Below are 12,703 nucleotides of genomic sequence, written 5' to 3' on the forward strand. Positions count from 1 at the left end.
TAAAATAACTCCAGCCAAAATATAAAAATTTAAATATCTGTTTTTGTGGAGTTGGCAATTTGAGCTGTTTCTACTGTTTTTGTTTATAACTATTGGTAAGAGCACTACTCATTTATCTCACCTCTTGGCATACAATCTCTAAGAGAAATCACATTGTATATTCTAAGTTAATCAGATGTCTAATGTTTTCTTATGAAGAAAGACTGACCAGGTTTCTTACGCAGAATCTATCAACTCTTTTTCAATATCCATTAAGTTATAGTTCTGACATATTTCCAGGTGTTTTAATCTGACAGTGTTTATGAAAGTGACTTAAGTGAAGCAGCAAAACCAATGAAACTAAGGCCCCACTGCTCAAAGACCTGTTATTTCAGTGACACATTAGCAGAGTGCATGTTCAAAGCAACCCCTAGATACAAGACAACTCAAAACATGAAATGCTGAAGTTTTGGGCACACATGGCAGTAGTCGGCTTAGGTAACAGAGCGCTTCGCTGATAAATTAGTTTGATTATTTCAGTGTGTTTCATAAATGTGCACAGCGTGTTCCCTTGGAGGGAGCCCCTCAGGAATATATTGTTCCTGGAATTCTTCCTACCTGACTACAGCATTAGTCAGAAGAAAACGAAGAACAAAGTTCTTGCATTAGGTAACCAGTATGCACTTGGCTAAACCCAAATATAGCTGCTTAAGAGTTCTGGCAACAATACCTATTAAGTATTATTTTACTTGTATGCATGCATATATCCAAATCCTAAACACCTTGATGACCTCTTGAAATGTTTGTGTCCTGGAAAGAATGACTGTTTCCAGTAGAATTACATTTTGGTGACGGATATGATAGCTGGTTCAGAAAAGGCACGTATGGCATGGGACAGAATCTGGCTAAGGCAGCTTCCTGAGAAGAAGCTTCCAGAGTAGTCGCACCCAGTCTAGAATTCACGACACCTCTTTATCCATGCTAAGAAAAGCAGCATGTTTTCAAGGTGGAGAATATTATTTGTATCCATACCACACCTTTCTTTTTAATGACTACTTAGTCACAATCAGCGAGAAGCATTTGTAAACCTCACATGGGCCTATTCTTAACCAAACTTCAGTTTTCTGTGGAACTTCTTTTCTGCCAGTGAAAATTCTGCCAGGAAATGTTTCTTCAATGCAGGATGTAAATCAGACAGTCCTCATGCTACAACATCAAGTTGTTCCACGGCTCCAACTTTATCTGACTCTAAAGAGTTCTGTCCTTATATCAACTCAGGCAAACAAGGACTCCACTTGTACTTCACACTTCCTAGTATTGTGTACTGAGCTGTCAACTTTTGCAGGTAGCTGTGTGTGTCCCTAGAGCGGTTGCACTGCTTCACTGAATTTTCTTCTCTCAGTACATAAGTCACTCCAAAAGTAATGTCTCCTATTTATTGCCATGGAAACTACAACACATACAAAGGGTAGCAGGGGCTTGAAACCTCTTCAGAGGTAAAAAAAAAAAACAAAAAAACACAAAACAAACACATTGTGGATCCAGATACTTTGATTCAGCCTAATTTTAAATGAAACTAGTACTTCCTTCCATAAAAATCTGTGTTCACTCCCACACATCATAATTCTTTTATTTACTAGGAGCACTATATTGATGAAAATCCTCCCTGACATTTTACAATTCTACTGAAATGACAAGCAATGACCTGGACAGCCCTTAGCTGAGGAATGCAAGCCAACTTCCTATCATGAAATCTCACAACAGCTTGTCCACATACTTTCAAAATAAATAAAGAAATCCCCACTGCTTCATGTTTCAGTTTTACCTCTTCACTGTGCTGGCTTCCCTTTCTGACCTGTAATCAGAGCAACAGCCATGGAACAGTTAAGAGAATAGCTGCAAAGCTCCAACCTGTCAAATGCAGATTATTACTGCCTGCTCCGGTTGGCTTACTGGAAAGGTGACAACCAACAGGAAGAACACTCCGCACCATTACTGTCTATTTTAATTTAAAGACATGTATGATGAGACACCCATGACTAGCCACTGTTGGGATATATTTATTTATGTCTGGAATGATAATTACAAGGATGGTCCTTTTAAGCTGAAGCATGGTTCCTCTTTTTCACTTTAAAATAAGGGTGATCATACTAAATCTGTTATTACAAGTGGTATTTTCTTTCCTTTGGTACTATACAAGACTGCCAGCTTGCCAGCTCAGCAAAGATATCAACAAGCACTTGTTTTGTTGACCAGATTGAAGGAAAACAAGTGCATTTTGATTTAAAAATTTCAGCATTTAAAAAAAAAAATAAGCAATTTCTGTATGACAAGAGGAATGCAGCAATGACCAGGAAAAACTTAACACTGCTGATATTCTGCATACTTAATTTTTAAAAAAGTGTAATAATATCTGGCAATTTGTATGAACAAACAGTTCTTCCATGTGTAAACAGCTGGAAAGAGCAAAGATTCTTACAACAACATGTATAAACTTGTCCATGTGATCAGTATGCTAAGGGAGAGCTCTGCACTTTCTGTCTTAACTTTTCTACCTTTCTCTCAGCAAAGGCAGATGGACATATTTCTTTCCAAGTCATAAATGTGATTTGATTTGAGCTCTGTTTTGTTCTGAAAAATCAAGGAGAGCAGAAAAATAATGCAGCAGGGCATCAATCTGAAGGAGGTGCATCACTGCAGAACAACCCTGACCACGCACTGTCATCAAGGAACCTTTAAAGAAAAGTGAGTATGGTTCCACAGATGAGTGTCATATTCATTCTTAATTATTATTGTGAGGTTATGAACATCAGCATACACAAATACTTGCTCAACACAATCATTCAGTGTGTGTGTGTGCTCAGATCCTAGATAACTGATAGCTTGTTAGATATCTGATAGCTTGTACAGCACATTTTAAAAGCATGCTTTAATGTAATACAAAATAAGGCAGTGCTATAGTCTTAATGTATTCTAAAAATATACTGGTGAGTGGGAAAAGATCTCTTCAGTATTTTTATGTTCTTTTTTGTCACTGAAATTTTATGAAATATGTAAAAAAAAACATTAAATTTTTTTTTCTATTTTACTTTTTTTTTTTTTTGCCATAACAAAAACTTTTATTTTAAAAAAATCATAGCTATATAGAAGGATAAATATCTAAATGAGTTAGAATAAGTTTGATAGGGTCCTGGCTCAAATACCTATCTCCAACTAGCTGTCTTTCCAACAATTATGCCATTACATATTTTCATACATTAAAACCAGATCCATTAATATAAACCAGAAATCACTTCCATGTGTTCCCATATAAAATATTCCCTCTCCTCATGTTGATTAAATTTCCTGTTTGAAGAGATGTAAACTAATATCCTTATCCAGCAAAGCAATCAAACACATGTATAAATTCAAGCATATTAGTAGACTTCTCAATCAGGGCCTAAGTGAGGCTGCCATCACTTCTCCCTGCTGGAGTCTTTCCTCTACTGTAAAGTGAAGTAAAACTGTATCGACAAGAGACAGTGTGTGTTGCCACCATTCAAGCATGACTGGCAAGCAGTAATTAAACAGTTTGAAGAGACCTCTGCATTGCTGCAGGAGTTGTTCCCCTTTAGTTTCTGGATAGCCAGAAATAAAATGTGAAAATGGATTTAGTGCAGAAAAAGTTAGCAAAACCCAAAAGAACTGCATGGGTAACTGAGGTGGAATCACACTTTCACTCAGTTTCAGCAGAGACTGCAAAGACTGAGATAAAGTGTAAGGAAAGCTAATTATGTCTCTTACTGTTCTTAGAGTCATCCATACCCTAACTTATTTTCTGAAACATTTTTGTGGTTAATACTTTTAATGAAATTGACAGTTCTATTCCTCATCCAAAAGCTGCAAGCAGTATGAACAAATTGAATTTGTCTCTTTTATTTCATTTTCCTACTTGGCCACTTGTCTTTAATCTTCTCATCTTTCCTTACTTTCCTGTGCCTAATATATTACTTTGCACATAACCTGCCCTTTCTCAGAATTCTTGTCTCCTCTTTCCTACTTTTTCTACTATTTTTCCTTTCTTCCTCCTTCCATCTCTCTTCTTTCCCATTACCCTTGATGTCTCTTTCTTCCTACCATCCCTGCTTGCTTCTTCCTTTTTTCTCCCCCCTTCTCTCACCACCATCCTTCTTTCCTCTTCCATCTCTTCACTATTTCTACATTTCCTTTTCCTCTCTTACTTTCTTTCATCCTTTTCTACCATTCACTTTCCCCTTTTCTTGTGCTTTCCTAAACTATGATCTCTTTTTTCTCACTATTTTATGGCTAGAGATCTATATTAAAAATAACATACAAGATTATGTAAGCATATAAATTAAATATGAAAAATTTCCTTAGCTGAGAGCATTCATCCTTCTGGATTATCTTCTAGAAATGACAGCTTTCACTGTTCACAATATTTAGGAAAGCTCAGAGGAAACCTAAACAAATATTAGAAAAATATAGAGACATACATGAAAGCTCCTGTTAGCATACAGTAAACTATATACACATGCACACTAAAACAAAATATTGGTCTGTGTAAGTGCAAATGCAAATGTAAATATTTGTAGAGTCTACTAGGGGAAAAAATAAGATGTAATTTTACATTCAGCAATGTTCACTCTCTATGCGTCTTAAAATCTTCCCCTCAAAGCCCAGATATCAAGTTAGTTGCTCAAGTACACAAGACATATGCAAAAACTTGGCTACAGAAAAAATACTTCAAAACCAATGATTTAGAGACAGACTGATGAGAAACACTGATGAGAAACAATGTGAAACTCCCTGCACTTCCTTATTCTTAAGTGTATAGACTAATCCTGAAGCAGAAATGACTTAAAATGATTCCAAAATACTTGATGTTGGTTCTGACAAATCAGACAATGCAGTGGGATATAAAGTATTGCAAGTTTCCAGTTACATTTGTTTTAATTTGAGAAGAGAATGTGAATTTAAGTAATCCAGCCACCTTCAACAGAAAATATATGGCTGTTTTTGATGCAAACAAGGCATTTCAGTTTCTTTGAGCAACTGAGTATTTTGAAACTTCAGGAGAAAATAAACCAGCAGTTAGTTTCAGTGTGATGGCCACTGTTATTTAGATGCTTAAATAGAACCCTGTGGTGTTGCTGGTCAGTTGTGGTCTGCTGAAATTCTTAGTTGATCAAAGACACCCAAAGAAGAGGGAAACACTGAAAGGAGGCACCACCTGTAAAGGACAAATGCTACAAATGGAGACAATTTCAGCTTCATTTTGTAAGTAAAAAGGGTATCTGTACAAGAGCACAAGACATCTGTAAATATCTATAAACAGTACAGCTTTCAGAATTAATACATTCATGTTCCACTCAGTACTTTAAGTAGCGGAGAAGGAAGCTGACTTAGTTACTCAGTTACAAGATTAACAGAGTGTTTAATGCAAAACTGAGACATTGCATGAGACTGTTTCAAATTCTGGGACACTTCAAAGTATAGCATGCAGATAGCTATTATTCAATACAACCTGTCACCTTTTTCAAGTATTTTCTCCACATGTCAGATATTTGAAATGTACGCTACAAAATCCCATCTCATAGCCAAATAAAGTTGTAAGAATACACAGCTTTTCACTACAGGGATGTGAAAAAGTTAAACCACAATGCTGTCCAGACAGCTGGTCAGATGGAGGCTGAGGCATAATACAGCCACATCTCTCCTGTAGAGCTCTGGCCATCACTCTCATTTTGTGATACACAGGCACATTCAGTGACAGTATTTTCCATAAGCAAAACCTGCAAGCTTTTAAGACCCTACCCAAAGGTAGCAATGAAAAATAGCCATCCTTTCATTCATAAATAACAGGAATGCAGCCATGTGCAAGCTACTGCTCTTTGAGCATGAAGAAATCATTTCTTGTATAGCATAGAGTAAGATGCAGCTTATTAGATGCAGCTTATTAGATGCAGCTTACTGCTAACATCACCGTAAAATTAAAACAACAAAAAAACATCATATAAAATATTTGGACCTGGTAACTAAATATACAGCTATAGCTACGTGATATTATCAATAAACACAGGTGTTTCTGCAATATTGAGGTTTGCTTAAGTCTGGAGACGAGTTCTCTCACATGAGACTATAAAAGAGAGTTCAAGGAGAGACACAAAGCCACCTCATCACTACCTTTGTCTGAGGCCAAACACATATACAGCCATTTTTCAAACAGCAATTTTGACATCCTGGAGGCTGCTTTAATTTATACCCGTTGGCAACTTTCCAAAAGAGCTGTCCTTGTGGCCATAGCTTACCAGGGCTCAGGAAAGTATCAGTCATGACTGCATGCTGACACTGGCATGGAGACAGAGTACAGCTTATTCTGGCTCAGTGCTAGAAGGTATCCCACCCACAAGTGAAGGAAAATATCAGGTATCAGTGTAGAATGGAATATTCTTAATGGCAATATTTCTGGAATTTGGTTTTTCATTTATAAACCTATACAAACGCTTACAATTTGCATTTGCTGTACATAGCATTAACAAGCAGATAGTAAAATGAATATTGTCAGGATCTGAAAGGAGTGGATCCTGAGACAAAAAACCTGTAAGGAGAGTTTAGAAATATTTTGTATTCAAAATGCTCAGTACTGAAACAGAGAATTACTATTTAATTTACATTATTTTTGTTTTACAACAGCATGCATTGATAATTTCTCTGGATATGCATATCTGAAATATAATTACAAGCCTTCTGATGAAAACAGTCATATTTTACACCTCTTTTCCTCTTGTCCAAAATATTACCTTTCTTAGCCACAGATTATTCTCTTTCAAATCCATCATTCCCAACCACTCATTTGGTGGAGCACAGCAAACTTTTTCAGTCATTCCTTTTTGCTGACCATGCATACGAGGCTGCAGAACTCAGTCTTGTCCTTGCAAGTGAATTATTTTAGTACAGTTCTGTTGTAAATTTGAACTAATGCAGTTACAACTTTACACAAGGACATTCTGATTCAAATACCATCAAGCTTTTTTTTTTTTTTTTTTTTGTAAAGTATGCATCACATGGAAAGAGTTCCAAGCTAAAGTAAGCATGCTGTTCTTACCCTGTAATATCAGTGTTCACATAGCAGATTATACCCATGTAACAGTTCAAACGACTTGTCTCTTGTTGAGACAAAATCCTAGACAATGACGTGCTCCATTCAGACACAGAAGAAGCATCCAGATGATAGATCTCGTTTTAATTGGATCAGATAGCACGGTTTCTTACCTAATAGCATGCCTCTATTTTTTGTGAATTTTTAAAAAGAAAACTATCCTTACAACTGAAATTTTACCACGGCTATAAGACAACAGGATTCTTCACAGTCTTTGGAAGCACAATATGAATGTCTGCCTACAGAATGCACAGAACTAAAAGCCCTCTAGTAATTCATTTTTCCTGTGTTTTCCATATGCATGACATTTACTCTGTATTTTCAGTTACCTAAAGAAAATTAGGTTCTAAAGAGCATTTCAGGCCATAGTAGTCAGAGAGTTCAACCCTCTAAAAGGTCAGCCTTATTTAGATTGCTCTCTATGTCTACATCTATCTTGCACCCAGTAGATTCCCACATAGATTTAAACAGATTCAGATTTTGCCTTCAACTAAGTTGCCTATCCAGTCTTACATTGAATTTTTTTCAAATTTTAATATCCAGAAGTCTTAAAGACTAGATTATAGAGTAATTACTACCCTGGTTTACCTGTAGCAAATTCTTATCTAGAGACATCTCAAGGTAAAGAAAACCTTTTCATATTCAGTTAAACAGATCATTTAAAAGAAGTTGTGATCAAATATAATACATTATGTGCATTAGCACACTTCTAATACTTCACAGAGATTCCTCCAAAATCAAGACTTTCAACACCTCTTTGCATCCTGGGACACTAGTAGTGTGAAAAATGCAAGAAATAAAACTTCAGAACAAACAAATATCAGTGACATGCTGGTTATTATGCAAACAGGACAGAGCCAATAGAAATTGTTTATAACCATGTAATTATAAACATATTTCCTAACTATCACTTTATAGAGAGTACAACCATGGTCTTCAAATTCCTTCATTCCACTTAGACAATGCCATGCATTGTATGACTCAAATCTGTTGCCACTTACTACAAACCACCTTTGTAATATAGTGGCTAAAAACACAGGTATGAATTGCTCCAACCTCAGAGTTATTAAATGCTTTAGACCTTGCTCAATAAGCAATTTACAAACTCAATTTTTAATTAACAAGAGAGAAGAACAACAATCCAAGTTTCAGAATTGTACTGAAAGAGATCATCAGGAATTTGGGAGATCTGGGCCCACAAAAATTGCAAGGATTTTTTTTCCTCCAGTTTTTCTGTTGCCTTTTTAAAAAAAAATAAAATAAAATTCAAAACACTAACTATTCATGTACAGGAATAAGAATGAGCATCCACAGGCTCAGTCAGATCTACGCTCTCTCTCTTACAAAATCGTATTGGACTGAACAGAGACTTGAGGATGCTCTGTATTACTTAACTGTAATGAATTCTATGCATGTGTAAACACATACACATGATTTGTTATTTTCTGAATAAAGTACAGAAGGAAATGTCCTCTGTCACTTATTTTCTCACAAAATTTTACAGTGCTTAGGGATTTTCTGTAACTCAAGTGGAATAACAGTTAAGTTCATCATTTTCATGTCAATATATACTAAAGAATCAAAGACTGCAATACTTAAGGAAATTATAAATAAAAATCATGATAATAAAAAAGCAATATTCTTCAGGTTTCCAGTTTTAAACTAATTTGACTGCTACAGGCTAGCCAGTGCTGAGAATCAGTAACATTTCACAAGAGATTCAAATTATACAACACCTGTTTAAGTCACAGTACAGGAAGCATATTCCAGTATAATTACATACTGACTACCACACTGTTCTTTCAAAATTTGAAGTAAAGCTGAGATGAACTTGCTATATTCACAGCAGATGAAAATTCACCACATGAATGTCAATATGTTACTCATATAGTTTGGACACTGCTATCTTGAGACAAGCTTATTGAAGGTGGTGTCCATCAAATCCTGAAAGCTTATTCCCAGACACCAGGTTTCATTCTGAAAGCTCCTCTGATAAACAACTTAGTTCCTGGACAAGTCAGGGGAAGCACAAAAAACAATGTCTCATTTCATTTCTGACAAAGGACAGATATTGGGTGAGCTTGCATTGTATTTTAAAGGATTCTAAGTCTTTCCTACCTAGAGGGGGGAAGTGACTCACAGATGTACAGAGTCCTCCAGCAGGCAAGACTTCACACACACACACACAGGACTTCTGAAGGAATTGTTTTCATGTTGACAGCTACACAGAGCAAGATGGATTTCATGGCTACCATAGAGAAGGCTGCCTTTGTCCCATCTTTACGCTACAATACACAGAGAGTAGAACAGCCTTTCTACAAACTGCTGGAACTGCTGAGAACTTCCACTGACACCTTGGAATTTCATTCACGTGTAGGGTAAATATCGTATGTTTTTAACAACATTAGTAAATGGATACCTTGCTCTATTTCCAGGGTGATCAGCATTTTTCGACAACCCCCACGTTATTCTCCCTTCCCCTTCCCCCCCCATACCCACAATAAAAGGAAAAAGTGTATGCTCATGAAAGTGTTTTTTCTAACACTGCACTTCAAGCTACTCAATGCAGTAAAAAAGCAAATCTCCTCTGTTCATATAACAGATTCTCAATCTCCTATCAGCTACTCTTCTCTTGCATAAGGTGTTTCTAAGCAAAAATGGTCACTGCATAAATGAACTAGGCCTCTTCCCCTTCATCTGCGTTTTGCTCCTAGAATGTCTCATTTTTTGCTTACTCAATCAGTAATATTTAGATGAATATGTTTGCACAGCTTTGGCAAGCAACTGTGTATTTTTTCCTTCTTATGGTGGAAGTTTATTTCAAAGAGTTAAACAGCCACAGAGACCCTTGAGATGCTCTACATCCTCTAGCTGTGGTATGCCCTCTGTTAAGCTTTGAACGATACACTATGCAGCAGCCCCTTTGAGGATATGGCTATGTAAACCATCCTACAGACTCTTTTCCTTCCCATACTAAAGGCCTAGTGTCTCCAGGCAAAAAAAAAAAAAAAAAAAAAAAGCTAATGATTCCTGTAATTGGAAAAAATTACTGCTAGAAAGAATCAACAGGAAAGGATTGAAATGTATAGGTAACCCAAACACATGCCTAGAATTCCATCATTAATAATCTAAGTGGCACAAATGTTTCCAACAAAGTTCCACTATTGGTCTCACACACCATTGTTTACATTGTAGCAACAGTTAGGTTACAATAGGTAACTGTACTTTAAGACTGGGAAGGTTGTGGCACTCCGTAAGCCAAACTCCTGTCACATTTCTGTTTATTTTGCAACCTTCTTCAATAGGAGGGGGAGTCAGCAGCAAATGATGCATATCCCATATGTGCTGAAGTCCCAGAACCACATGGGCTTCTTCTGGAAACTAGGATCATAATGTGAGGGAAAATAAATAAATAAATAAAAATAAAACCAAACCCACAACTAGGAAACAAGTCCTTTAAACACAATAGGCAAGTTATTCTGTCAGTATCTTTGGAATTCTGCTTCCTTATTTTTCAGCTGCCAGATGAAGCCACAGTAGCCACATTAGCTCTTAGGAAAAGAACAAAGTGCATCTACCACTGCAAGTCTTAAAGTCATTCAACAAAATACTTCTTGCTCTTATTCAATGGAATCATTTCTATCTCTTAAAGGATAAAAGCTGGTAATTGCCACTGTCACAATGTATGATGGGTCCCTGCAACTTAATCTCTCAATCAGTGCACACATGTAGCCACTCAGAATTTAGCTAAGCATGTGTGGGAAGGATCAAATGTGGACAAGACACTGAGTGCCATATTCTCATAATTAATGCACATAGTATTTCTCCTCTGAATACGAGTTGTCAGGCCAGCATCTGCTCCTTTATTTCAAGACTGACCACATTTCATGACCACACTTCACTCATTAAAAATTAGCAGGAAGATTTTACTTCATTTCTGAAATACTCCATGGCACATTTATCAAATCTGTCTTGAGAGATACTGCTAAGAGGGTACGTTTGTTTTGTTTGTTGTATGCTTCATTTGTAACTGTCAGCTGGTTCTTTGTTATTCTAAATTCTGACAGTTTTTGCTTACACATAGATTGTATCTCCATAACACAGAGCAGGGGGCACAGAAAAAGTGAGTCATAGAAAGAAAAAAAATCCAGGGAGCGTGGAGGTAAGCTCCATGTGACAGAAGAGCCTTAACAGGTCTTTTCTTTGTCAGGTGAGACAAGCATAGATTGTAAGAAGAATTGGGGAATGAAAGCACTGAGGGATCTATCTGCATCAGCTGAAGAAATTATTTCTGGATATAAAACACTTGCTATTATTGGAAGATGAACTGAAAGAACAGACTACAGAAATTCTGTAGAATGAAAATGGAGACTGAAACAGCATTCCAAATAATTTAGGAAAAACAACATTGAGGGCAAACATCTCCTTTATGTAACTTGGCAGACCAGAGCTAAAAAAATGAAATGTGGATCTCTGGCACTTGGCAACAGCAAACCCACCACAGACTTGTATGAATAATATGCAAAGCAACTCTGCATTTTAATTCAATTCATGACAAAAAAATAAAAAAAAATAAATCCATTTGCTAAATTCTGAATTATTTCAATTTTTAGTTGTTGTGTTGGTTTGTTCTCTTTGGGTTGGTTGGAGCCAAGTAATTTTAACTTGATTGGATATCGCATCCTAAACCCTAACCATCATTTTTCTACTGGATATGTAACAAACAATGTAGAACTGATAGTACAACACTGGGACTTTAGAAAGGAAACAAACTAATCTTAGGACAAATCCCAAATATCTCATTAATTCAGTTACAAGATGACTTCTCTATAGGGGAACAGCCCTGGAATGGCAAGACCTGAGAAAACAGATCTATCTCCAGCAATGAAGAGATACACATTCTTTCTTTTTTCACACAGGCAAAGTTCAGTCAAACTGTCCTACTGTTTATCAGTCCATTCATGTTATGTCATTTTCCCAAACCTAGAAATGCTCAGATACCATTAGCTTATCACCAGCTCCAAAGATCATAGAATCACCAAGGTTGGAAAAGACCTAAAAGATCATCCAGTGCAACTGTTCACCTACTACCAATAGCTCCTACTAAACCATGTCCCTCAACACAACACCCAGTCGTTCCTTGAATACTTCACTATAAAAGAAAAACAGCTTATAACAGATTTCTGTAAACTACAGCTGTGATATTTTTTTTTGTTAGAAGCTATAATATTCTGAGGTTAAAGCTTTCATGATGCTGAGTAGATACACACCCTTCCTATATTCCTGTACCTCTTTCTCTAGGCCCAAATACCTGTTGAAAACTGATAGATATCGGTAGATAAGCAACTGACAGATCTTAACACAATTGCTAATAAGAGGCTAATAGATAAATAGGTAATACAAAATTATCAGTGAAGTTACAGCTAACAAAACACAAAGTCAAATAAACAGAAACTGGCCTAACTCATCTAGTAAATCAAACCACATCTAGATGTTTTGGGAGAGAATTCTAGGTGGAGTACATCAAGAGCACGGCACAGATATTTGCCATTACTGCTTACCCCT

Source organism: Coturnix japonica, chromosome 5 (genome assembly GCF_054131305.1).
Source record: "Coturnix japonica strain WE chromosome 5, WE-NBRP24, whole genome shotgun sequence".
Taxonomy (NCBI): domain Eukaryota; kingdom Metazoa; phylum Chordata; class Aves; order Galliformes; family Phasianidae; genus Coturnix; species Coturnix japonica.